The sequence below is a fragment of the Triturus cristatus genome, chromosome 4_1 (assembly GCF_964204655.1).
Source record: "Triturus cristatus chromosome 4_1, aTriCri1.1, whole genome shotgun sequence".
Lineage (NCBI taxonomy): Eukaryota > Metazoa > Chordata > Amphibia > Caudata > Salamandridae > Triturus > Triturus cristatus.
The window spans coordinates 622,866,207-622,892,872 of NC_140585.1; the positions used below are offsets into that span (position 1 = coordinate 622,866,207).

Here is a 26,666-nt window from a genome sequence, read left to right on the forward strand (position 1 = left end):
TTCTGTTGTGTATGCACAGAAACTCAGACCTTGTTCTCTTCCCATGCAGGTACATTGACACTTCAGTGTCCATTTTGTTTTGGTTCACTTTTTGGAAAGTTAGTGTTGGACCTTACCCTCTCTGCAGGGTCATCCCAAACATTTTGCCTTAAGCCCTCCTATTTTTGGTGAATTTGGTTTTGTTGGCTGTAGAATTCTCTGCACTTTCCCACTGCTAACCAGTGCTGGAGTGCTTGTGCTCACTCCCTAAAACATGGTAAAATTGGCTTACATCTGATTGTCATATTGAATTTACTTATAAGTCCCTAAAAAGTAGTACCACATGTACATTAAATGCTACTAGTGGGCGTTCAGCACTTATTGTGCCACCTACTTAAGTAGCCCTTTAACACAAGTGTCAGGCCTGCCATTGCAGCCTGTGTGTGCAGTATTAAACTACCATTTCGGCCTGGCAAAATAAACATTTTGCCAGGCCAAAATCTCCACTTTTAATACACATAGGTCACCCCTAGGTTAGGCCCTAAGCAGCCCACAGGGCAATGAGTAGTGTATTTAAAGAGTTGGACATGTACTTTTAGGTTTTTCATGTTTAGAAAGTTGCTGTTTTCTTGTCCTAACCATTTGGTACCTGCAGCCTGTATACTGGGTCACATGACTAAGTGTAGTTGGCAGTTGGTCTTTGTGTATTCTTCCCAGATAGCTACACAATAGAAGGCCTGGATGGTGGCAGGATGGGTCATCCTAACTTGATGGGAGGGTCAGGCCTCTCATCTTACACACATTGCACTAAAGACACTGCCTCAGTTCACACACAAAGACCTTCACACTAGCCTATTGTGACTGCAGAGAGACTGGGGCCAGGGCAGGGAGGCAGGAAATTCCAGACACTTCTGTGGTGTGTGAAAACTCCAGAAGCTTCTCCCACTTCAAAGTTAGCATCATGTTTAAAAATAGGACTCCAAGACACACCCTTAAATGCACTCAAGGATCTCTGGATACTACAGAAGAAGGACTGGACTGCTGCCCGTGGACTCCCCTGCTGCCTGAGGCCTGTCCTGCTGCCTGAGAAGGAAAACAGAAACTACTCTTTTCATCCCATGCTACCTGAGTGACTCCAAGGGTCAGCTGACTGACCTCCTTTTCTGGAATACAGGAACACAACAAGCTCCAGAGGCTTCCCTGCAACTTCTCAGCTGACCTACTGCACTGAACCTACCTAGACCTGCAACTAGACCTTCCTGAGCCCTGCTGCCTTCTGCCAGAGTGAGTACCTGATCCCCAAGTGGTGCCTCACTTGGTCCCGGGCCCTTGGCTGGCATCAAGGAGAGCTTCTCCTGGACTAACTGAAGGTTACACCAAATCTGGCCCGAAGCAATGCAAAGCCCTACAAAGCTTTGCAGCAGAGAGCCAAATCAGAATCGACACAGAGTGACACTAAGCCTCATAAAGCCTTGACCCACATCTGCCAGCCTCATAGGAATTAACACTGAGTGATGCAAATCCCTGCCAAGCCCCACAAAGCCTCACTGTACAGCCTCATCGGATTTGACTCCGGATGATGTGAAACCTCGCAAAGCAATGGCACACAGACTGCTTGCCAAGTACATGATGTACAATACTCAGCAGGCCAAACTTGGCCCCCTGTCTGGCTTGTGATCCATCGTGGTGGCCTGAACTTGTAACTTTGTCCTGATCCAGTGCAACCAGATACCCTCAGTTGGTACTTTGCGGCTTTTGGCACTATGTTTATCTAAACCTATAAAATTCAATAGCTGCAGTTGTACTATTGGAAAATGAGGCATTATTTGTGAGGCCTACACAAACAATATATCTACATTTGGCCTTCACTGGGAACCAAACACCCCATTGTAGCGCTTGACTCTCAGAGGGTAGCGTTGCAGAGCAGTCTAAGGCTTAATCGAGGGAGGTGGTGTGGGCTAGTAATCACCATTTACAGGTACGCAGAAATAACACTCAATAATTGATTGTCCAGTCTGTACTTTGATTTATAAAAAGGAAAAGGAAATTTATTACAAACACTACTCAATACTATGCATCAATTTACAAATATACATAAATTGTTGGAAATACTTCTTGACATTGCATAACAACCCCAAACCTCCTGCAAGGGGACGTTCAGTATCACCACTCACATGTATGCACATCATCTTGCCCCTAAATGCAGTGGGTTGACCATAACCTGGAGCAAGGGCCCTTCCCACTGGCACCATCCCAGTGGTGGCCCACCCCAAAATCTCAACCATATACAATGGGACCACCTGCCATAGTGACACATAACCCTGAATGAGCATCTCATGCTGACCATACAGTATACTCACTAAAATCACAGTGGCTGACAGCTGAGGTGTTCAACTAAATCAGTAGCAAGAATACATAGCTAGGCAACACTTAGAATGACAGTACTTATCATATCTGATAACAGGTATAATGCAAGTCAATCACAGTCCCTAAAAGGATTCACATTTATAATCACAGAATTATGCAATTACAACCAGGCACCCTGGCAGGAACTCAGGCAGAGGCACTATCCCCATAAGATAATCATACAAGCTAAGAAAAGGGTTTTCAAAACTCCACGCAGTGTCCTACTAGAGAAAAATGAAAGAGTGAAAGATGAATGTGTCCCTGTGGTGATGACGTTCGACCCGTTGGCCACCCGGATCCGACAATCAATACGTAAACATTGGGCATTGTTGTCTACCAAGGAATTTAAAATGTCCCCCCCCCCCCCCCCGACATTTGCAATCAAAAGGTCAAGTAACCTAAAGGATAAATTAGTTCATACTCGGGTAAAACCACTACAGAAATCAAAAGAAACAACCGTCCCACCTGGACATTATCCCTGTGGGACTTGTTCGGTGGGTGGTCTCACTAAGAAGACCTGAAGTGTAATTCTGAATTCTAGCAGAACGTGGGATCTGACACGATTCCGTAACTGCAACACCATGAATGTGGTCTATAGGTTGACGTGCCAATGTGGCCTTCACTATATAGGACTCGCCACTAGAAAGATCAAAGTCAGAGTGCAGGAACATCTTAGCACCATTAGAACAGGGAAGCTAACCACCAAACTAGTACAGCACTGTCATGAGCAGAAACATACATTCACCTGGGTAGTACTAGAGAAAATAGTGGGGGATCAGCAGAACATCTAGGGTGTGTTGGCTTCAAAAGTGGCAAGCTGGATTTTTCAAGAGAAAAGTGATCAAAACGAGCTTAATGATTTTATTGAATGGAACAGAGTCAAATAATAAGCGCCGTTGTATTACATGTTGGGCAGAATGATCAGGCTTTGGTGTCCTTGAGTGTAATATGATAAATGTCTTTTTATTACATGGCATTATGTTTGACAATAAGCGCATTTTGCGCATATGCACCTGGGATGGCATGATGTCCCTTGTGATAACCCTCTCGATAATGAGAAAAAGGAGGTCTGTCTAGCATGAGCGAGGACAGTATCCCAGTATTGTAACAGAAGTGAGTTGGCATATGGCCTTAGGTGTTGCATCTGATATGCATTTATGATTGACGACTATTGTGGTAACAGGCTCCAGTGAAAGGAGTAGAGAAGAAGGATTTGTAACTTGCGAATTTGGGCCACAAACTTCATAAGGGATTTGATAAAGTTTTTAATTTTTGAAAATGATGGAAAAAAGAAACAAAAAAGAAGAATTACATGCATTTAAAAATCGTCAATAAATTATATGCATGATGTGGTTGTATACTAAAACGGTATATACAAAGATGTTTTACACCGTTTTCACTGTCACAGAGTACAATAATTTTAGTTTGTGGCCCTGATAATCCCTTTCTAAGATGGCGGCGATCCTTGCAGCCGTTTCACGTGACCGGACTGCCTCACGAGAGCTTGAAATACGAGGCGCCCGGCTGGGAGAATCAAACGGCTGAGACGAAGCGCTCCGTGAGGTCCCGGGCAGTAAGGGTATGCTAGATGTTGGACGAGAGTGTGAATTCGTACTTTTAAAGCAGGGGCACGCTGGCAATATGGAAACACTGAAGGTCAGCGGACCACGTGTGAGTGCTCTTATTAGCGTTTGAAGATACGGATTTCTGTGCATAACTTTGCATATGCGAGTGTCCTATGTGTGAAAGGACTATGTCGTGAACTATTTAGGTTCACATGTGATTAATAAGATTTTTATCATTTTATAGATTAACATGACAGTGGAGTGTTAATCCACCGAGAGGACTCACAGATGGAGTCTCTTGTGTGACCTACTGAAAAGAGCTGGTACGACGAACGGTGGCTCATTTAGGGTAATATAAACTCCACTGTCAAGACCAATATGTTACAGACTTTTTTGGAAAGGATTAGATGAGAGTAACGGGTTGTGTGTTTTCTTTTGTTTTTACATTTGGCAGTCCCCGGAAAAAAGTCATTTAAGTGTCCAATACTGGTGCCAGGCGACCTTGTTGCCCTGAGGAAATTGCCCAAAATTGTTGTGGCAATGAAACATGTAGGCTCAGTATAAAACGGTATGCATGATAGGCAACCGATTTTTTATTTGATTAAAGTGCACAGGGAATAATAAAGTTGGTATCGAGTAATGGTGCAACTTTCTTCAATTTTAGATTCACATGGTCGCATCGTGGGATGTGATTCTTTCACTTCACTTTTTTCACAGCACCAAACTTCTTTGTTTGTTTTGGACTCTACATTTATTATTCTATAAGGCAAGATGACTACCGATGATGATAAAAGTGGGCACAGCTGGTGAGTACCAACCAGCGAGCTCGATTGGTGGTGCGCACGTGAGGGGTCATCTTGCTTTTTCACAATTTTTTGATAGCGATGCTCAATTTGTATGCACCTTTCACAATAATCCTCTTGTATGTTGGTCAGGGGTAATAGAATGTGGGGACTGCCATCTGTAAAAAACGTCTTTTTATCTTAAAATTGAAGGCAATAAAGCGGGAGGTTACTACCTCGTAATGGTAAAGAGAGGCGTATTTGGGAACTAAATGTTGTGAATCCCTACCTCTGCTTATATTGTTTGGCCTGAAGAGAGGCACCTTCACAGACCAGGTCTTTTTGTATTTATATTGATTATTGAGTGGAGGGCGACCTGGTTCTTTTCCCCTCTGTAGCTCCTTGTTGTGTGCACCCTGGCAGGAACGCCTAGCAACAAATTACCAATTTGCTTAGCATTTCACATAATAAATGTGACTTCCAGTCCCCATTAGGAACAACAACATATAAATTAACCCTGGGCGTAGTTTGCGAAGTAGCGCTAAGCGTAGCTACGCGTTGCTACGCGAAGTGCACTTCGCACTACGCGAGCTATGCGTAGCTCCGCAAACTGCGTAGTGCACTGTGCAAGATGCTGTTCGCACTGATTGCACAGTGTCGGATGCTTGTCCGCACTGTGCAATCAGTGCAAACTGCATCTTGCACAGTGCAAGCGGTCGTTTTCTGCCGTTCAAGAAGATTTCTTTTCGAGCGGCAACTTTCTCAACTGGACTGGTAGTTTCTCATCGTGAGCGGTTGCGAGCATATGCGACCACTCGCAATGAGAAACCGGACCTCCCAATCATCATAAACCCTATCTTCAAACATTTATTTGTGGTGTAGACTGTAGACTGTTCCCGTAGACTGAGCCCAATCACTTGTAATGTCTAACAGTGGTCAATAACCTTGTCTCCACTAGCTCTGCGGCGGCTGGCCCTCCAAATTGAGAATTCCCACCTGCCAAAGCAGTAGGCTTTATTTTTGCAATAAAAGCAGTGACCCTGATGCATAGCAGGGTTTCTCCATATGTGTAAGGGGCAAAGTAAGGCAGAAGCAGATGTTTATTAATGCATGGTAGATGTCGCATTCCATCACAAGCGAAAATATTTCCTAAATTTCTATTGTGTGTAACACAACTGATAAAAATAAATATAGTAAATGCAAAGGCTATGGTCATAACACTATATCACTGCCTAATATTTTCGTTCAATGCAACCAAACTAGAATATATTCACTTTATCATCATTAACAATTAAGTCTGACAGTGGAGTACAGTTTTTCTCCAAATGTCAAATTGTACATTAATTTCATTTCAATTTGATGCTCAAACATACTAACAAGGCAAAACAACCCAGAGACCTTTGTAATCAGTTATGTTATAATTTGTGGAAGGATATCTGAGGCCCTGTTGTGCGATTTGTGTGAGCTGCAAAATATGTACTCTAAGTGACAGAAATGATGGCAGGGATATAGCCCTGCACTGCATAGGTGCATGGATGTATCCCATACCCAGCAATGATTGTGTTGAGAAGCACCTGACTCATTTAAAAGCCATCACAATCAAGACTTGCATATCTTGCAGTCAAGCTCACCATCCCTTAAGTTACCTGAGGGGATTACATTTACAAAACAGTCAATCCCTGTTGCCTTGGCACGCGTTTCTATTGTGGAACGACATTCTTCCCTGCAGGGGTTTACAATCCAGTGGCCTGATGAAGCTTGAGGGAGCCCCCCTGCAAAGTACATGAAGGAGACCCCTACCCCCAGCTCACCATCAACCACTTTTGCCGAGGGGAGCCCCTGGAGCTTTGGCCACCCCACACGAGAGGGTTGCAGGGGATTATATTACACCACTGGCTACAATCTGTGATGAGCAGGACACATATTACTTGAAAGCATGCCTCAAGGTTACAAAAGATTGATTGATGTGTTTCTTGTAACCAACAATCTGTTATAAGCCCGATGTTATCAAATCAGCTTCATTTTTTCTTTCAGCCATGAAAGTAATTCTATGTTCCTTTAGTAAGCTCCTATGTGGGTACTTTTACAACTTCAATAGAAAGTTTATATGATTTTGGTGCTAGTGCTTTTATTTAAAATACTTTTCACACACGAATAAGCAATTCTCCCTCTCCAAATATGATTGCTGATGCTCCAAATACAAGTGCACATCAAACTCAGCTTTTGAAGAATTTACTTAATACAGGACAGCATCTAATTACTCAGGGCCACATGTATCAAAATTTTCAATAGAGATTACCTAATTGCAATTTTCTGCGAATCGAAATAACATAATCTCTATTCCTATTTCATTTAGTGATTCCTAGTGGGTTGCGAATCGACCTACCTCATGAATTTTAATAAGGTACCTCACAATTTGCGACCCATTGGGAATCGTTAAAATCATAGGGATGCTGGCCTGCTAGGGTCAGCAGACCACCATGTCAGTGATTGCTTTTAAATAAAGCCATCTTTTTGCTTAAATGCATCTAATTTTCCTGAAAGAAAAACGGGTGCATTTAAAAAAGAAAAGTTTTCTTTGCTCTGAAAAAATGTTTGTACTACTACTCACAAAGGGGAAGGGGTTACCACCAACTTAAAGCTGGTGGTGAAATGTGAATGTTCTTACATACCATAGTGATTCGGTTTTAGGAAGGGAATGGGCTAAACACCTTCTTTCATAACACCGATCCCCAAACCTTATCTGCTATTCGGTGATAGGTTACTGAATCGTACATCAGAAAAAAATTCTGGTCTGAATCGTCCCAATTATGTGAATTGGGCAGAAAAAAGCTTATTACATCGGGCCCATAATATTTATTTCTACTGAGACAGCTCAAAATGAAACATCACATAGAAAGGGGAAAATGATTGGAACACTCTCATCTTTAGAAATAAATTCATAACATTTTGAATTTAATAAAATATTTCATTTAATTCTAACCTTACGGCTACTTGACACATGATCATTCAGCATAAGTCTCTACAGCTCCTCTCCACTGCATGAAGCTTCTACCTAACCAGTGCTTAGTTTGTAAAAGAAAGTGTGCTGGTTCCGAGAGCCCTGCTCAGATGTCTGTGGTTGGTGCAATTGAACTTCTCATGCTGAATATTAGGGCGGTGTTTTGCTAAACCCACTTCATACGTTTTTAATCCTCTTCCTGAAAATCCCTGCCTGTTTATCTCATTTTTGCAGGTTCCTTCTTTTTGCTTATCAGATGGTTTTCCCGTTTTTCTCTTCATCCGTCATTCTTTGTATATTTTCCCTCTCTTGCTCAAGGAAAACAGCTGATGTGGAAAAATAAGTGAAGGATCCCAAAAATGAGTGGCTGTAACCCCTGGCTAAAATTAAAAATTGTCATAACGCAAAGGATTAGGACCTGATCAGAAAAGAAAGTGTTTGGTTCTGTCATGGTTTATATTAGCTCTCTCTTTCTCTCTCCCTCTCTCTCTCTCTCCTAGGGTTTAAATTTAGAAAAACATGCATCATGTACATACTGTTGCCGTTCAGAGAGCCTCCATTGTTCAGAGAATGGATTTTAGTTCATACATCAGCAACAAAAGCTATATTGAGCTATAGCTCTTTTTTTAAGACAAAAGCTTATTTTCATTATTTTAGAAAATATTTTTTCTGCTGGATATGCATGCCTATACAAATGTGATGTGGATCTATTGAAAACAGAAAGAATGGCCTTTCACTATATGCCAGGAAAGAAGAAAAGCTGACAGTGAATGGTAGAGGATTACCACATTCATTTCACATTAAACATTCACCTCCTGCTGCAAGCAGTGCACCAAATGCGTATCTGCCAATCTGGACAATTAACTGGTCCCAATGTGCAACTGAAAGCATGTCAAAGATGTGGATGAAAGCAATACAAACAGACTATGTGAAGCGTAATCATTTGCTATTATGTTCTAGCTCCATTCCCTCGGCAGATGCTAGATAAAACAGCCAACTCAGTGTGAAATATACGGTTCCTACTAATAAAAGTCACATATAGCAAGAATGCAGGAGAACTGGCATATTTATTGGATAATTGTTAGGTCTCCCATGCAGAAACATCCAATGGATTGTGTACAATGTATTAGAATTATGACAGGGAAAGCTTGCAGGCGATACTATTGTGAGAATATTCCTAATAAACACTATTTCCATCTTGCCTTTAAAAAACCACATGTGCATTTGACACAAAATAAAGAGATAGCCCTAAACATACACAGTGCCCTTAGGCCCCCCCAAACGCATTTTTGGCTGGCTTTTGTGGTCCACTCGTAGCAAAGCATACTGCACACAATTAATTGACAGAGGAGTGTTATTAAAGCATTACTTCTTATTAACAGAGCAATAGTACACATTATATTGACCACAGAAGGATGAAAGGCAGATGCTGCTGTGTCTGGTTTCAAAATTGGGACCTGCAAACTGATTGTTATCCATTTGGCCATTTACATAGTAAGATAAGTTACTTCCAACTAACACCTATTAACTGCATGCACAAATGCTGCACACTTTCTAATAGTTTGTCGAGCTCCAGTTCTTTCAGTTTGCCAAACACTTAAAAATGATTTCTTAAATAATGGATGCTAGTACTATCGAATCCAGGGTACTGCGATGGGTTCCAGGTTTGCTCCCTCTTATGCCTGCCTTTGTATGGGCTGGTATGAGTGGGAGCATGCCTGGGGCCGATATGCCTCCACTGGACTCAATATATAGTCTTTTAGGGGAGGAATATACATGGCATCATTATGTTATGGGCAAGGTCTGATGACCAATTAAATGAGTACCACAGATATCGTAATGATAGCCCTTTTAACCTTACGTTAATTATGCATTATAGCAAAGAGAGAATTCAATTTTTAGATCTTTAGTGTTATATTGATGATGGGGCAATTCAGAATACCAGGTCTAGAAAGACCATGGTGTGCAATAGTATCTTCCGTGCATTAACTGCTCATCCTAAATCAGTTATGAAAAATATTCCATATGGAGAAATGGTTCGCATAAGGCGGAACCTTAGTGAACATGAGCCTTTTATTGCCAATATTGATAACACTAAAATGAGATTCATGGCCAGGGGCAAGCTCTTAAAATGGATGCAAGAAAAATACATAAGATTGTCAGGGATGATACCTTAAGAAAGAATAAGGTTTCAAATGATCATAAATGTGGTCAACTAGCTTCTGTCCCTAAATATACAATACAGTGATAAAATTGATAAAATCCTTCAAAAGTGCTGACATTCATTAATGGAAGTCCCTGGAATTAAGGATTACATTTCTATGAATCATAAAATATTTTTTAGAAGGGGCAGATCTATAAAAAAATCTATTCTGTACACGTTTTGTGAACCTCTCTCAGGAATTCAAACACTTGGTTACCTCCTCATCCACTGGATTTCCTCACATGTAATGATTGTAATCTGTGTAAACTGGGCAAAAACAAGGTAAGACGTTTTTCAATGCAATGGTAATATGAACTAAGACATTACATTAATTGCAATACAAAGTTTATGACATGTGTCATTATTTGTGAATGCAATTTATCATATCCGGGCACCACTGCCTTAAAGTTTCCTCATCCAGGAATATGTACGAGCATTACGAAATGGGGACATTAAATATACTAGGACACACCATTACAGGGAAAAAGACGGAGGTGACTCTCAACTATAGTTTCATAGAATCGATCTTATACCGAACAATGGACTACTTAGGAAAAATAAAGCAAGTTGCATATACCATTAAAGGTTCATTGAAAATGATCACAAAACTGATAATAAATTTTATTGCTTTTTATGAATATGCTTGATGGGTAATTTCTATTTGAATGATATTAATGGCTGGATTGGATCGCCAGATATTTAGATGTATGTTCATATCCAGAACATCCAATGTTATTAAGCTGGCAGTCTATACGTCAATCATTCTTTTCATCTGTCAGCGTGGGCTTCTCTTAATATATAGTTGACATGTTTAGGCCAATCAGTTTACAGCATCTTCAAGACTGTACAAGGGAGTGTGAACCCCTGGAGAACGATTGGCATATGGGCTACTGGCCTAATAACATTGGACGTTCTACATATGAATATTAGGCAACGGCTACAATAAAAGTGGACAATCTCTTGACGCCATCTATTTATACAAATATGAGGACAGTGTGAATCTGGTTTTAAATATTTGTGTATTTTCACTTGCAAGAGTATTTACACAATAAATCGTTCAAGTAGAGTAACACTAAAAGAGGTGTCTGGATGAAAAAGTTAAATGTAATCAATGCATTGTATAAAGTATAGTGTTGTGTTTTATTGTTGACCAAGAGTTCAAATTAATTCTGCTAGAATGACTGTTGTTTTTTTGCTACATAATTAGCCCAAAACACAAGAGTTTTTGGCCACCCCCCTTGGTTTATTGGTTGTGGAATGGGTTCTCCTACTTTTGGTATGCAAGTTCCTATCAGGCGATTATCCGAGTTTGTGACATCTTATTATACTCATTACTTTCATGTTTCAAGAAAATTCAGAGCATGCATAATGTTGTGGTAGAATATATCATTTTCAGGTTTCTTTTACGGTTATATATACACTAGATGATGTGTTGATATAAATAGATGGTGTTTGCGTTAGAATATGTGACAAAGGTTCCTGATGTCTGAAATTTTCTGAGGCGAATTTGAAAAGAAGGCTCCTGCACCGACCGTAGTATTTTAAAAATTACAGCAAGGGTGCAATGATGGTGAGAAGTTAGAATGTCGAACCCAGGGGGTGATTTCACCAGCTGGTAAAGTGGATTTTGGAGTATTTTCAGCTCTAACTTTAAAAACACTTGATTGTGTCAGGATAAGGAAAAGTTAAGGTTGCAGTGTATTATAAGTCATTATGATATAGTAATTTAGTCATTATATATTCATATATGCTAAAAATGGTGGTCTTTAATTGGAAGAGGTATACACCTTGACTAAGTAGAGACCTTTGCTTCTAGTCAGGATAAGGGCGTTACACACTTTAGATAACCCCTGCGCACCCCTTTGGTAGCTTGGCATGAGCAGACAGGCTTATCCCAAAGGCAACGTGTAAACATGCACCCAGACACACAGTAACAGAGGGGAAACACTACAAAAGGACAACATACCAGTTTAGAAAAATAAAAAGTCCAACATACACAATTCAAAATATGATTTTTAAAAGTTTTCAAGCAACTTTGTCCATAGAAATCTATGGATGTGGGTTTTCCCACAACGTACCTTTAGATGTGTCAAACTTCACAAGGCCAAACAGCTGCAGAGAAAGGAAGCCTTGGAAAACACAATGATTCTTCAGTTCATGAGTCCCTGGGGAGGGGATCCAACAGTTCTGCTGCACACAGGAGAAGAGATGTGTCAAATCTGGACCGTAGGGGGAAGTGATGCGTCGATTCCAAGACGGTTCTGGTCTGCGGGTGATGCGTCAAAAAAAGTGCTGAACAGTTGCGGTGATATTAGACTTCGGAGATCGATGCATAAGACTCGGCTGAGGATGATTTTTAGCCCTAGCAGATGCTCAGGCAAATCTTTGGCCGCATGGCAGCAAAGCGTAGAAATGTCTCCCAATCGGCGATGCTGTGTCATAAAAACAGGTGCTGGAAGGGTGATGCGTCGATTTTCTTGGTTTCTTCCAGCTTTTTGAGCTCCCAGCAACAGGAACAATACCTAGAGAACAAGAACTGCAACAGGCACCACCTGGCAGGTCAGAATCCCAGCAGTGGAGTTCAAGGAAGCTGGTGCTGACGTCTTTGTGTCCCCGAGACTGCAGAACAGGAGGCAAGCACACACAAGTCCTTGGAGATTCGTCATAAGCAGCAACTGCAGGCCAACCTAGCAAAGCAACACACAGGGACAATCTCCTCCTTACAGCTCTTCAGCTCTTCTTCCTTGGCAGAGGTTCCTCTTGATTCCAGAAGTAATCTAAAGTTCTGGGGTTTTAGGTCTAATATTCATACCACATTTTTTCTTTTTAGTCTTTGTTGCAAGAGTCTCTGAGTTCAGTAAAAACCAGTTTTGTCCTCTCTGGTCCAGCTGCACTGTGGAGGTTGGAGACAGCATTGTGCAGAGCAGACACAGCCTATTCAGGTGCTAGTGAAAACTCCTCCCACCACTCTAAATGCAAGAAGGTCTAATCAGCCTGGCTATGAGTCACCCAGGAAAGGCAGGACACACCACAACCCCCCTTGTGACTGTCTAGAGTGAATGCACATTCTCAGCTCCTGTCAGTCCAAAACCAGATGGCGAATACATTAACAGGCAGAGGCACAAGGAATGGTTAAACAAGAAAATTACCACTTTATAAAGTTGTCAATTTAAAATACACAATGTAAATACCACCTTTGATGTGCTTTTAAATTCTGAGTTCAGAGAGCCTAAACTCCAAATCTCTAGTTGTTCCCAATTGAATGTTATAAAATGTGAAAGTGCAGCTCCAAAAAGTCTGGGAAAACAACGCCAAGGATGCCAAGTCTAACAATAGATATTTTTTTAATTTGTTTATTAGGTGTCCATGATGTGGTATGCCTAATCCTGTATGTGAGGTTTTTGGTAGATGGTATGAATTATTAGAACTATTAATTAGAAGAGCCACTTTATGAGGTGGAAAGGAAAGGAAATTATGAGTCACTTCTTCATTTGGAGTAATGCTTTGCCCTTGGATTCACAAATGAACTATTGTGGTCCTTGAATTAGTATGGTATGTGATATTTATTATATATACTTTTTATGATATAAGTGAATGACAATCATGTAAGGACAGTCATATGAACTGTTTGTTTTATATTCAAAATAAATTGTTCTGTGATATTAAAATACAAATGTATTATTTTAATACAAGTGAATAATAAACATGTATAGATGATTATGTGATGTTTTCTTCTCTTCCATAATTATGGAATATTGGGTAAGTCTTGACTAACTTGTTCATGACAGGACACTTTTAACACAAATGATTATTTGTTTTTAGCGTCATTTTAATTAATGTATGTCAGATACTGTTTTGTTACAAGGTTCACTAATATATTATGGGGTTTTATAGTAGGTGTATATTGAGGTCCTTTTTGTGTGATTATTACATATGTATTTTATATACTGTATTATATTGCAGCCCTGAAGAAGTTCCCTTTTGTGGCTGAAACGCGTTGGTTAAGGCCGTATCAATTCAAATATAGACAGAGAGAAAATGACAGCCTTTTTGAATATGGAATAAAGATGAAACAAGAAACTGTGATAATTTTATTGGACTTTTTTCTTTGGGTGCAGCACTATATTTATAAAAAGACTCCTGCGGTGTACACCTAAAACATCTCATAAAAGGAAAGGGCCTGTTGTTGCATCTGAAACTATGAAGGGGTTCACTGTGCAATATGGCATTTTGCATATCTGCAGTAAAAGTGTGAGGGGGTTTTTGCTAATGAGAACACATACCTATTTATGAATAAATCCTAAGGCACGGGACAATATTTGTTTCTTAGCTTCCATTGCCACCGCTTGTGCATGCCTATTGTCAGTTCACATAGGGGCTAGTCGTAGCATCCGTATTTACTTCAAGTATTGCCAGATATCATGTTCTTGTACATAAACATGACTTCACCATAATGTCAGCGGAAGCTGTCACATTATGTACCCTTTGACCAGTACAGACCACTTTCTTCCACCTTCAGCGCCTCAGTAGCAGCTAGAGAAAGGGTGAGCAGTGGAAACTCAGGACAGTAGAGAATTATAAAGATCTCATTACATTCTGTTCCTCCTGCTGTCATCATGAGCCATGATACCAAGGGCAGCAGAGGCAGTGCCGGAGTAGCAAAGGCCTAAGTATAGGCAAGAGCTACTACCCCTGGCAATACATAATTAATATCCATGGGCTCATTAGTGGCATATGTCCAAATATGTCTAATGCCTGGTTAGGAAAATTGAGATCTGATGTTTATCTCAGACCTACTATCTGACGTGGACCTCATAATACTAATAGAAAGACTGGACTTTCAAATATGCATTTATAACACCCAGAATCTAAATTAGAAACCTCTTAATTTTGACTACTGCACTCCTCACATTATCTGTCCTGTACTCATACCATACCAGTATCTTGTTTAGAAATAATACAGCAAAATTCTTTGCATTCCCTTTCCAAAATGCAGAATCCTCAAAAGTGATTTGATCCTGTCTTAAAGGGGAGATTTAGAACATATTTGTGAGAGCATTGAACGACAATGCAAAATCCCATAACCACGCGGTCCCATTTGTTTGTAATGCAACGTCTTTCCCATATTTTTAACTTTAACATGCTAAATAAATATTTGGTAGCCATCATCTAAATAGTTGTTCTATCTCTCCTTTGGAAGCATTGTTTAACTATCAATCTTCTTGCTCTATGATGTAAGGTAATAAAATGCATTGAAGATGAAGAAATGGAGGAAAACATCTTGATGATAAAGTTACCTCACTATGGAGAAAGCTTGCCTGGATTGATGGTAAAAGCACAAACTAAATATTTCAGGACTAAATGAAAGTAATTGTTTAGAAATAATTCTTCTTCACATGATTTGACCAGGCTTGAACTGAATACATGAAACTTGACTTGAAACAAGTACATAAATGCAGCTCAGCTCTAATGCTTGGAATAGCTCTGATAACAAAAATAGAAAGAACATGATGGCAATAAATACTCTCAATATCAGTCACTTTTAGAAGGATCCTAGCTCATGGTACAGATACAGCTCGTATTCTGTTGGTGACAACGACAGTGAACTCTCTCTGGATTATGCTTTTAGGTCAGAAAACTCCAGTTTAGATGGTATCAAAAAATATATGTTTCCGGCACACACATACCACAGCAGGTCAAACTTCCCCAGCTCTGTACTGCTGGATATCCTACACTCTTCTCATGACTCCATTTATGAAATGTTGGATTTGTTCCAAAAGATGCCGTAATCGTTGTAATTGCATTATATTTTCATAGACTACTAAAGAACTTATCAAGATGCCCAGTTAAAAAGGTCACTCACACTTTAATGCAGTAGAAAGGTACCTAAGGAACACATTTCTTTATACACTAAATATGTTGAGACTATATATATTTAGCTAGTTAACCATGTTAAGAAAATGGTTAGAAAATTGAAAGAACTTCTTAATAGACTCATTAATAGAATCAAAAAAGCAGTCTGTTGCCAGGTCTTATGTATTTGCCATCTATATGTTTATAGACCAGATTTTGAAAAAAAGACATTTACAGTGCACTTTCCACAAAATAAACAAAAAAGGTTCTTCAGTGCATTGAAATCATTAAAGCAATTCATCCTTAACATTAAAAGTAGACATGTAAAAGACATGAGAAACTCAAAATATATGGAAATGCCACACAAACTTGTCTAAATAATTTCTGTGAGCAACTCTGAAACCTGTACAACCCCTCTCATTTTCTGATATCCTTGTTTGATGACAGTTTCCCAAAAATCTGAACGGCATTGCCTAATAGCTATTCTTGTGGCAAATACAATGCACATTCCTTTAGTGATACTAGATGTAGGAAATTACCATCGTTTGTGTGACGTTGCCTTAATTGTTTGCCCTATCTGTTTCTCTGGGATTATAACGCCATGCACTCTACTCCAGCTAAACAGGAATAGTGTGCTTGACCCCCGCCCCCCACCGCCCCATTTAAAACATGTCAAAATTGACTTAAATCTATTTGGTGCAATTAACTTTATATTAAGGCCATAATACATAGTACAGAAATACACATCAGGCATGGAAAGTAAAATGTCACCTGCTCACTAGAGCATCTATCGTGCCATCTACTACACTGCCTGTGACAGCTGTTCTTCAGACCAGCTCTGTGTATCCTGATACCAGAAGCTTAAACCTGCTGCACAAACCTATCAAAATCACCCTTTTTACTAGCAGGATAACATGTATACTCGTGGGAAGGGATATTGGAAGCAATAAGTCTCGCAATAGAAAGTCCTTACAACTCCTCCCTGAATGGGATGAAGCTTTTATGTGAAGAAAATATTTTTCCTCTTTTTTATTTTCCTATTTTCGTATGTGCACTGCTGATGAAATTAGATTGACTGATTATATTAAAAGAATTCTAGTAAGACATTTTGTTTCTTGTATCATTTGTTTTAGTTATCACTTTTACAACCCCGAACAAACATTTTTCAACTTAAAACACGTTTTGGCTGAACCATATGAACAATAGCAACAGCAAGAATCAACATCCATTGTTAGGTGTGGCATTTGATTTTTACTAAAGTATGTTTAATAAACTTGCATATATAAGGTCTTTCAGCCACTTCTCTTCATCCATTGGTCTATTGTTATTTCTTTCACATTTTATTTCGACCCACTATATCATATAGCATTGGGCAGTAGTTGAGCCTGCTTAAGCCACTGGATTACTTCAGTTTGGCTGACTGTATTTTGCTCTTTCAGAAGGAGTACATCTGCACAGAAGCTAATTCCCTTTAGTGCCAGTGAATTTGTTTTTACTTTATAATTACTTCAGTTTTACTTTTGTATTGAGAGCCTAATATGATAGCAGGACACTTCTGATGCACATTTCATCTTTCTCAGATCCTATCTCCTGCCAATGCTGCTGTACATTCCTTTTGGAGTATTTTGCTTTTCTGACAGCTGTTATTTCATGAAACACACAAAATGTAATGGGTGGCTGCTTGCAATAAGTATAAGCACTGGCAATAGTTCGGGGAAGCACTCCAACGCATCATTCATTTCCTCATCATGCCACCTCAGCTTGGACCAGTCATTTGTAAATCAGTTTTGAACCGGTTATTCATGGGAACAGTACAGTCCGAACTGCCAAACCAGGTCCTCCCTGAACCACAATACGAGTAACCCAGGACTAGTTTTGCCCTGGTTATGGGCTCATAAGCTGGATACAGCTTGGTTCTATTGACACAATGAGCATTAGACCCACATTTGAGTATACCCCTGCCACTTAGGGTGGTACATGAAACACACAAAAGTTGATGGGAGGCCGCTTGCAATAAGTCTTATCACTGTCAATAGCTAGGGTAGCACTGCAACCCATCGTTTTTTGCTCACCATGCCACCTCAATTTGAACTCAGCCATATGCAAATCTGACTTGACCATGTTCATCATGAGAACAGTCCAGCCCAAAATGCCAAGCCAGGTCCTCCCTGAACCGGAACACAAGCAACTCAGAACTTGTTTCACTCTGGTTTTGACTAGAATGCTAACAAAGGTTCAAGTACTACATTACACACAACATAAACTTAAAAATAGTACAATCGTGAAAATATTATAAAAACTGCATCACGTAATGCAAACTGTGCAAAATTATAAAATGATACCCCTGCACAATAACACAATATATACGAAATGTTATGAGCCAATAGTAAAAAGACAATACGATCATAAAACAGTGGTGCTCACATGGTTACACAACAGACATTATAAGAGCAATTGACAGTGTAAACCAAAAACAATAGCTGAGGAAAAAAAGGGATTCACATAAAGACTGTTTGGACAAAACACAAAATCAGAAGTAGCAATAAATGCTTTCTCTTCAGTAGGTGCCTCAGATAGGCATCAACAGCGTCTTGACCAAGCTAAACTGATATGGTCATCATCAGGACAATCAGTGCTTAATGACAGAGCATCCAACAGAAAATTTTGCTCACTTGCTCACTAAAGGGCAACCTCGTTGGGCAACAAATGCTGTTCAATCGAAAGTACTCGGGTTATGGATATACTATGGAGGCTGTCAGAGCAAATCACGTCCCTCTCTTAAAGGCCAATGCAGGTTTAATAACCTGCCCGAAAGAAATGTCAGGAATGATTAATCTAGCTGTCTGGAACTACAGGCATGCCTGCATCTCAGGAGCCGTGTGCACACAGGGTGGTACATTGAACACACAAAAGGTGATGGGAGGCAGCTTGCAATAAATCTAAGCACTGGCAATAGTTACCCATTGTTCTTTTGCTCACTATGCCACCTCAATTTGGACCCAGCCATATTCAAATCAGTCTTGATCCTGTTGTCCATGGGAACAGTCCAGACAGAACTACCAAGACAGGTCCTCCCTTAACCCGAACAGAAGCAACTCAGTACTCGTTTCGCCCTGGTTATGGCCTCATCACCCTGGTACAGCTTAGTTCCAGTGACACAGTGGTCATGGGGCCCACCTCTGGGCATACCGATGCAACCTAGGTAGGGCTCTTTAAAACGAAAAAGGTGGCTTCCCTGATGGTGAACAGTGCCAGCTCCTTTTAGCATAGCTGCCAGTGGCAAATAGGGTGTACAGGCTCTCCCTGACTCATACGATGGAATATGGCCATGGTTCTGAAAAGTGGCACTCGTCGAGACAGCACTCTGGAAGGAGCAGATTCTCTCCACTGGACCAAGCTCATCACACCTGTTAGTACTCATGTTTGATTATTGTGGAATTTCACAACCCCCCACTCGCCCCTCAAGGGAGAAGCGCAGCAGCCTGCCCTGCAGACTGGCAGTGCCCGTGGAAGCGCACCTTACCCACTAGCTCCCCCACTATGAACAGCAGGTAAAGAGCAGCCACCAGTAGTCTATTGTGGACCCACCACTGCTTGAACTGTTCCTGATGTTCGGTGCATCGCTCACAGGGGGAGGGCTGAGCGCAGGCTTTCAGTAGGTCCCAGTCCAGCAAAGAGTCATCAGAGGAGAGAGTGCTTTCCTGCCCGTGCGCCGCTGTCACCACCACTCAGAGCTTGCCAAACTGTGGCAAGTCCTCCTCGTCTGCCCCACCCAGATCATCGCTGAAGTCATACACATTGTTGCTGCCGCTTAAAAAGAGCAGCACGTCCCTCTGTCTCCACAGAGACTTGACGGCATCCCACCAAGTACTGGTAGAGCACCGAGCCATCTTCAGGCGAGACCAGCAGCAAGCAGGGCATAAGGATCAGTGGGAGGTGCATCTAACGAACCGTGGCCCCAGCCACACGACGCGTAGGTGAGATGGTGAAAGATACTTGATCCCCTTGATTTACAGTGACAGAGTAACAACATCACTGAGTATTGGCTGAGATCTCAACTCTATTGGTACTTTGTGTTGACTTTTTTCCCGTTCCCTCCCCTGCCTGGCTACAAAAAGCTAAATTCACCCAACCCTTTCCCCCAAAACCCTATTCTATTGCCTAGTTAGACACTTATAAGGTCCCATTGGGAAGACCTATTGGCTATGCCAATGCTTGTTTTAAATTGGTGTGAAATGTATTCTTATGCTGTTTTTTAATGTATTACTGTGTAAAGTGCTGCATAAATACTTCACACATAGCTTCTAAGTTAAGCATGACTGATTTGTGTCAAGCTACCAGAGGATTAAGCACAGGTTAATTGGGAGTTGCTTGTGACTTCACCTTTACAAAAATTGTGGATGCTGCTTGAGTAGGGTTTCACCACCCTCAACCGTTTATCCAATTTCCAACAGGTTTTGCAGTAGTTGTACTCAGGTGTGATAGCTACTGTCCTCCCCATATACGTTGTAATTATATTTTTAAAGAAGGAGAATGTTTGCAAACATTATCTGTATAGGTTCTGCAATACTGATAGCAATCATCAGAAAGTGCATGCTTGAAAGATTGCTTATAGTCATCCTAGATGTACCTGTTGTTAGGATGACCCTCACGTTGTATTGAGCATCTGCTTGTATGAAACATTAAAGTTAAGATGAATGATCATTGCTGCTCACAAAAAAGCAACATGGGCATTTTATCCCCATGTGCTCTTCCTCTCCTGTGTCCTTTACTTTCAGAACCTGTCTGAGTGGAATACAAATGTTTTCCAAGCAGGGCAGACCTCTGCCGGGTGTACATGGCATGTTGCAACAAAGTATAGGACACCACAGTCCAAAATGGGAAGAGAGGAAGGTTGCACTTTCAGAAAGACATTTGATGAGGAAAAGTCTATCCCACACTGGTTGGTTAATTTCTTTTAACTGAGAGGATGAAGTGACTTCAATTTGCAGTGAGCTGCTACTCAAATGCTAAGAACTGCAAATTTTAGCTGGACTTCCACTGTAGATTAAGGAAAATCCACACAGATATTGAAGAGACCTGTGTGGACAGTGATGTGGTGCTTCCAGAATATTTTGATGAGTGCTTTCCATATCCTCTTGCCTGGTTTCAACCATGGACCCCTGCTAAAACTCAGGTGGTTTGTCTTGCTGCTTCTGCCCAACTTCACTGCATTACAGGCTTAGTCAGCTGTAGGATCGCAGAGACACCAACTCATTTGCTAGTACTGGTCTCCTCCATCACCAGAGATGAGTACGGAACAGTCTCAAGAAATCAAAATCTGATGCGAGCTGAGTGAGGACTGTGTTTGAGCCAATTCCCAACCGCTATCAACTTTTATTATTTTTGATGTCCTGCTTTTCTATGTGGTAGGATGCTGGAGTAGGGGCTTAATGTTCTAGGTGCATGCCCTTTATCCTGCAGAATTACTTTTTATGACCCTTTGGTTCAGACTGTGTTCCACAACCCCCATCGACCCCCATCATTGAGGATCATTCCCAGTGAGTGTGGAGCCACTAATCTTCAGTCTCTCGGTCACCCACAGCTAACCCTAAAATATACCTATTTATCCTGTCACTTTTCTTAACACCAAGGCATTTTGTTTCGGGATATATTAGTGTACAGCTCTTTATTTGCCAATGTTTTTATTTGCTTTAGCTAGTTTTCAGTGGGCATGATGACTAAGACTTGACAGGTATTGTTTTGTAAACTTAATATAAAGTAACCAGGGTTTAGCAAGAGGATTGCAATCCTCAGTTTTAAAGTAGACTGCTCACCATCGGGTAGTGATTGTATACGCCATATCATTGTAAGTAGTGTGTAAACCATCTGTCTTTAATATAATAGCATGATGTTACCTTGTGCTATTCTTTTGGTGTTCACAATTATCTAGTGTTCAGGTTCACTGGCTCCAGCTTTCTCCTCAAATTTCTTGGTTACCTTTTCATTTGAATTCAATTTGTGTATGTATTACTGTTTGACCGTCATTTTTACTGCACATATACCTATTTATCTTGAGATAGCATTAAAATAAAAGGTCTAAACATAAAACATGCGACATTTATCTTGAGATAGTATTAAAATAAAAGGTCTAAACATAAAACATGCGACCCTGACTGAGCATTCAGCTGTGTTGCACTGTACCATGAATTAACCACACACTTCCTTCTTTGAGACTTAGTTTGGCCTTATTTTCACAACCACCTAAAATATCAATGAGACTTGCATGGCCAACTTTCCATTGCACACCAAGTACTCTATGTCTTGGGTACCTGGGAAAATTCGCATGCTCACCTTTGATATTGCTTGGTAGTCCCTGGGACTGAAAATATCGAGAAAAAATATAACGTCTCTGTCTCTTATGATGTACATTTTAAAACACGAAGACACTGCAGCTATTACATCTCACAAAGGAGGCTATTAGAAGGTGTGGCAGTGCCTCATTAAGAAGGCAACGTCAGGCTCTGCACTATTGTAGAAAACATACCATTAACTAGGCTGGAAAGTTTCTGTGAATTGACGATGCAGACATCTGGATCCAGTGTTTGGGTGAGCTGCATTACCAACAAGCATCGGCAAAGCCAAAAGGTCTCACCTTTAACAAGAGATATTGGTTATGCCAATGTGTTTAAGCCATTTTGTACACCAGCCTGGGTGCTGTTTAGCATGTCTTAACATTAGTGGCATAGAGCAGCATGCTGTGGCATGGTGTGGAGTGGCATAGAGTGGCACAGAGTGGAATAGAGTGGAGTTGAGAAGCATAGAGTGGCATTCAGTAGAGGTACCTGTCATAGAATGGCATGTCATTGAGTAGTGTGTCATGGAGTGGCGTGTCGTAGAGGTGGGTGTCATAGAGTGGAGTGGAGTGCCATAGAGTGGAATAAAGTGTCACGGACTGGTGTAACATGGAGTGGCATAGAGTGGAGTAAACTATCATAGAGTGAAGTGTAGAATGGATTGTCATACAATGGTGTAGTATGGCATAGAGTGGCATAGAGTGGCGTGGTGTAGAGTAGTGTGGCAGAGAGTGTCGAGGCATAGAGTGGAGTGGCGTAGAGTGGAGTGGCATGGAGTGGCATAGAGTGGAGTGGCATAGAGTGGACTGGAATGAAGTGTTGTAGGGTGGAGTATCATCAAATGAACTAGAGTAGAGTGGTGTGGAGTGGCGAGGAGTAGAGTGGAGGGCCATAGACTGACATACAATGGAGTGACATAGAGCAGAGTGGAATAAAGTAGAATAGTGTGCACTAGCATAGAGTAGAATCACATAGAGTAGTGTGGCATTGAGTGGAGAAGTGTAGAGACAAGTGGAGCATAGTAGAGATCAGTGGCATGGCATAGCGTGGTATGGAGTGGAGGAGAGTGGTGAAGAGTGTAGTGGCTTGGAGTGGCATAGAGTACAGTGGTATACAGTGAACGTACAGTGATATTGTGTAGAGTGGAGTAGGATAGTGTGGGGTAGAGTGGCACTGTGTGGCAAGAAGTGGCACAGAATGGAGTGGCATGGAGTGGAGTGGCATAGAGTGGAGACCTACAGAGTGGCACACAGTGGAGTGGAGTGCTGTAGAGTAGAGTGGACTGGCTTACAGTAGAGTGGACTGGTGTAGAGTGGTGTAGAGTAGTGTGCACTACTCCATGCTAATGCACTCCACATCAGAGTAGAGCGCAATGGCATAGATTCCGGTGGCTTAGAGTACATTGGCATAGAGTGCAGTGGCATAGAGTGATGGAGAGTAGAGTGGTTTGGAGTGAAGTGGTGTAAAGTGCATTTGTGTAGACTGCAGTAGCATAGAGTAGATTGGTGCAGAGAAAAGTGCCCTAGAGCACAGTGGTGCAGAATTGAGTGGCATAGAGTGCAGTAATGTAGCGTGCATTGGTGTAGAGTGCAGTGGCTTACAGTGGAGTGTTGCAGAGTAGAAAGGCATAGAGTTCAGTGATGGAAAGTGCAGTGGTGCAGAGCACAGAGCCGTATAGAGTTCATTGGTGTAGAGAAGAGTGGCTTAGAGAGCAGTGGCATAGTGAAGGGGCTAAGAGCAGAGTGGTGCAAAGTAGAATAGAGAGGTGTAAAGTGCAGTGACAGAGTGCAATAATGTACAGTGGCGTAGAGTGCAGTGGCATAGATTAGAGTGCTGCAGAATAGAGTAGAGTAGTGTAGAGTGCAGTAGTTTTGAGTAGAATGGTGCAGAGTGCATTGACATAGATTGCAATGGCACAGAGTGCAGTGGGTTAGAGTAGAATGGCGCAGAGTACAGTGACATAGAAAAGAATGGTACAGAGTACAGTAGAGTGGCATAGAGAACAGAGGAGTAGAGTGGCACAGCAAAGAGTACAATTGGTGTAGAGTGCAGTGTCAACGAGTTACAAAGGGTGGCGTAGAGTGCAGTGGCACTGACAGAAATTGTTCAGAGTAGATTAGAGTAGTGTTGAGTGGAGTGGTGTAGAGTTGAGGGATACAAATTAGAGTGCTATAGGGTAAAGCGCTGTGGTGTGGAGTGTAGCAGAGTATAGTGTTGTAGAGTACAGTGGTATAGAGTGGAATAGTGCAGAGTAGAGTGGAGTGGTCTGGAGCGGTGTAGAGTGGCGCAGAGTACAGTAGAGAGACATAGAGTGGAATGGCTTAGCGTGCAGTGGTGTGGAGTGGAATGGTGCAGAGTAGAGTAGAGTGTCATAGAGTGTAGGGGTGCAGAATGGAGTGGCGTAGAGTGGTGTAGAGTAGAGTGGAGTGACATAAAGTGGAATATGTATGGTGTGCACTTCCATTACAAACAACACATTTTCAATTGAAATTAGCATTATTTTGGCAAAGGCTTATTGTATTAGTAATACAAGTATACAGCGCACAAACGATAATGTGTGGAAATGGCATCACCTACTATAATGATCTATTTGATCGTATTCAAATATTTGGTTCCACCACATTTCAGAATTATAAACAAACATTCTTCAGTTGTGCTTTCTTAATTCTGACATTTTTTGAAATATTTGACAGTTAATTTACAGACATCTAAATAATGTTGTATGCTATGAAAAAGCCACATTCCCAGCAAGATTGTCAAATAAATCCTCTCACTTTCTAGTCTGAGAAAGAAAAGTAAACCCGGAGCTCCCTTGGAAGACAGAGCCTGGCATTTGACCTCTGTTTGTGAAAGCACAGCAAATGTGACAAGACAAGAACACAATTTACAGGCCTGTTTACAGAAAGTGAGCATTCATAACAATACAGTAAACAAGGTATGCTCCACAGGAGGGACAAACTCAAGCTGGACAAAGTAAAACAAAATAAATCCAGCAAATTGAAAGCTAGTAAGCAATGGGCAGATTGCTTTACCAGGAAGCTTTCAGAATGCCCACAAGTCGTTTTTTCGCAACCAGACAGCAGTGCTGGTGTCGACCTGAAAACCACAGCTTAGTATCAGGGAAAGATGACGATTGTCTCCTTACGAGACATTTCAATCATCACTTTGACCTTTTCTATTCGACTCCACAACCAACATTTTCCCTCACTTGTTTTCCACCATCGAATCACGATCTTATGTCAAGTGCTTTGACATGGGTTCATAAAATAAAGTATTCCTTAAATATAATATACCATGCTACCAAATAAACCAAACTAAACAAATATACAAATGAAGCAAAAATGGCGAGCATGGCATTCATTGGCTGTCGTGCAAATATATATGCCCTTATCAAAAGCCATCTTTTTCTAAAAAAAAACTGTGTTTTTTAATATTCTTTCATCCATCATAACAACAAGACCACTGGCTTTAGATCGATTTAGATTACGAATACAAGGGAAAAGAGAAAGTGTAATTTCCTGTTTTACATCAGCATACGCCTCCTCTGCACTGAACTGTTAACATCATAGAGAATCGTGACAGGTACAGAACTGCAAGCATGCAAAAATGTAATCACAGCTATTGTCTAGCTATTTTAGATGTTTAACCAACCTTGCTATGGTTTTCTATTGAGCAGTAATGAAAAAATAATGAATAGTCACCCTGACAGCGAAAGAAGAATACCTTGACTAAAAATAATTACTTATAGCTTACTTACACGAGGCTTGTACTTATTTCCTTTCACTAGTGACATTTCACATTATAAATAACATTTGAATATGACATTAAAAGCCACCAGAAAAAACTCATGTGACTATACGAACTCTTAGCCGATCAGCAGGCCTCTCACTTTTTTTAAAGGGAAAAACACTTTTGAGTTCTCAATTTTCAGTGAAAGCCTGATGCTGATGTTCTGTTTCTGGAAAATATTGGTGACCAGTGGTCCTGTGTTGAGAAGTATAACCTATGATTAATCAACTCTGTGCTAGCTATAGGTTCAGCTGTATTGAACATATTACCACGAAGGTAACTAGTTTTGAGGGCTCTTGCATAATGCTCTGATGGCCTCTGCTTTCTCTAGACTGGCTTCTGGTTTTCACAGATGGAGGTACCTTTCTTTCTTTACTGCAGTAATGAGAGACTGACTGGTTTCGGTAATGTTTAATGGAAATTGCAACAATAACAACACAAAAAATTACAGTATCTCAGACTGTGAAAATTGTATATAGTATGCAAGTTCATTGTAAAGAGACCAAGCCAAGAAGGCAAATAGTAGATAACACACATATATAAGTAAACCATGCTTATTTAGTCAGCAAACAAATGATCAAATGTTTACAAGTTCTGGGGGTAGGGGCGCGGGTAAGGGACACAAAGTATTTTCAATAAGTGCCCAGAGTCCACACAATGATATAATGACATTTCTATTCCGAAGAAGGGTGATGTATAACTGAGAGTTAGTGTACCGCTTTATATAATACTTCATACATCAAATCAACAATA

The 26,666-nt window shown here is 40.8% G+C and overlaps 1 protein-coding gene across 7 annotated transcripts in view; it reads right to left on the minus strand.

Moving 5' to 3' along the window:
- Nucleotides 1-26,666, minus strand: part of LOC146855301 (synaptotagmin-1) — a 4,118,085-nt gene that overhangs the window by 467,522 nt on the left and 3,623,897 nt on the right. The window lies entirely within an intron of this gene.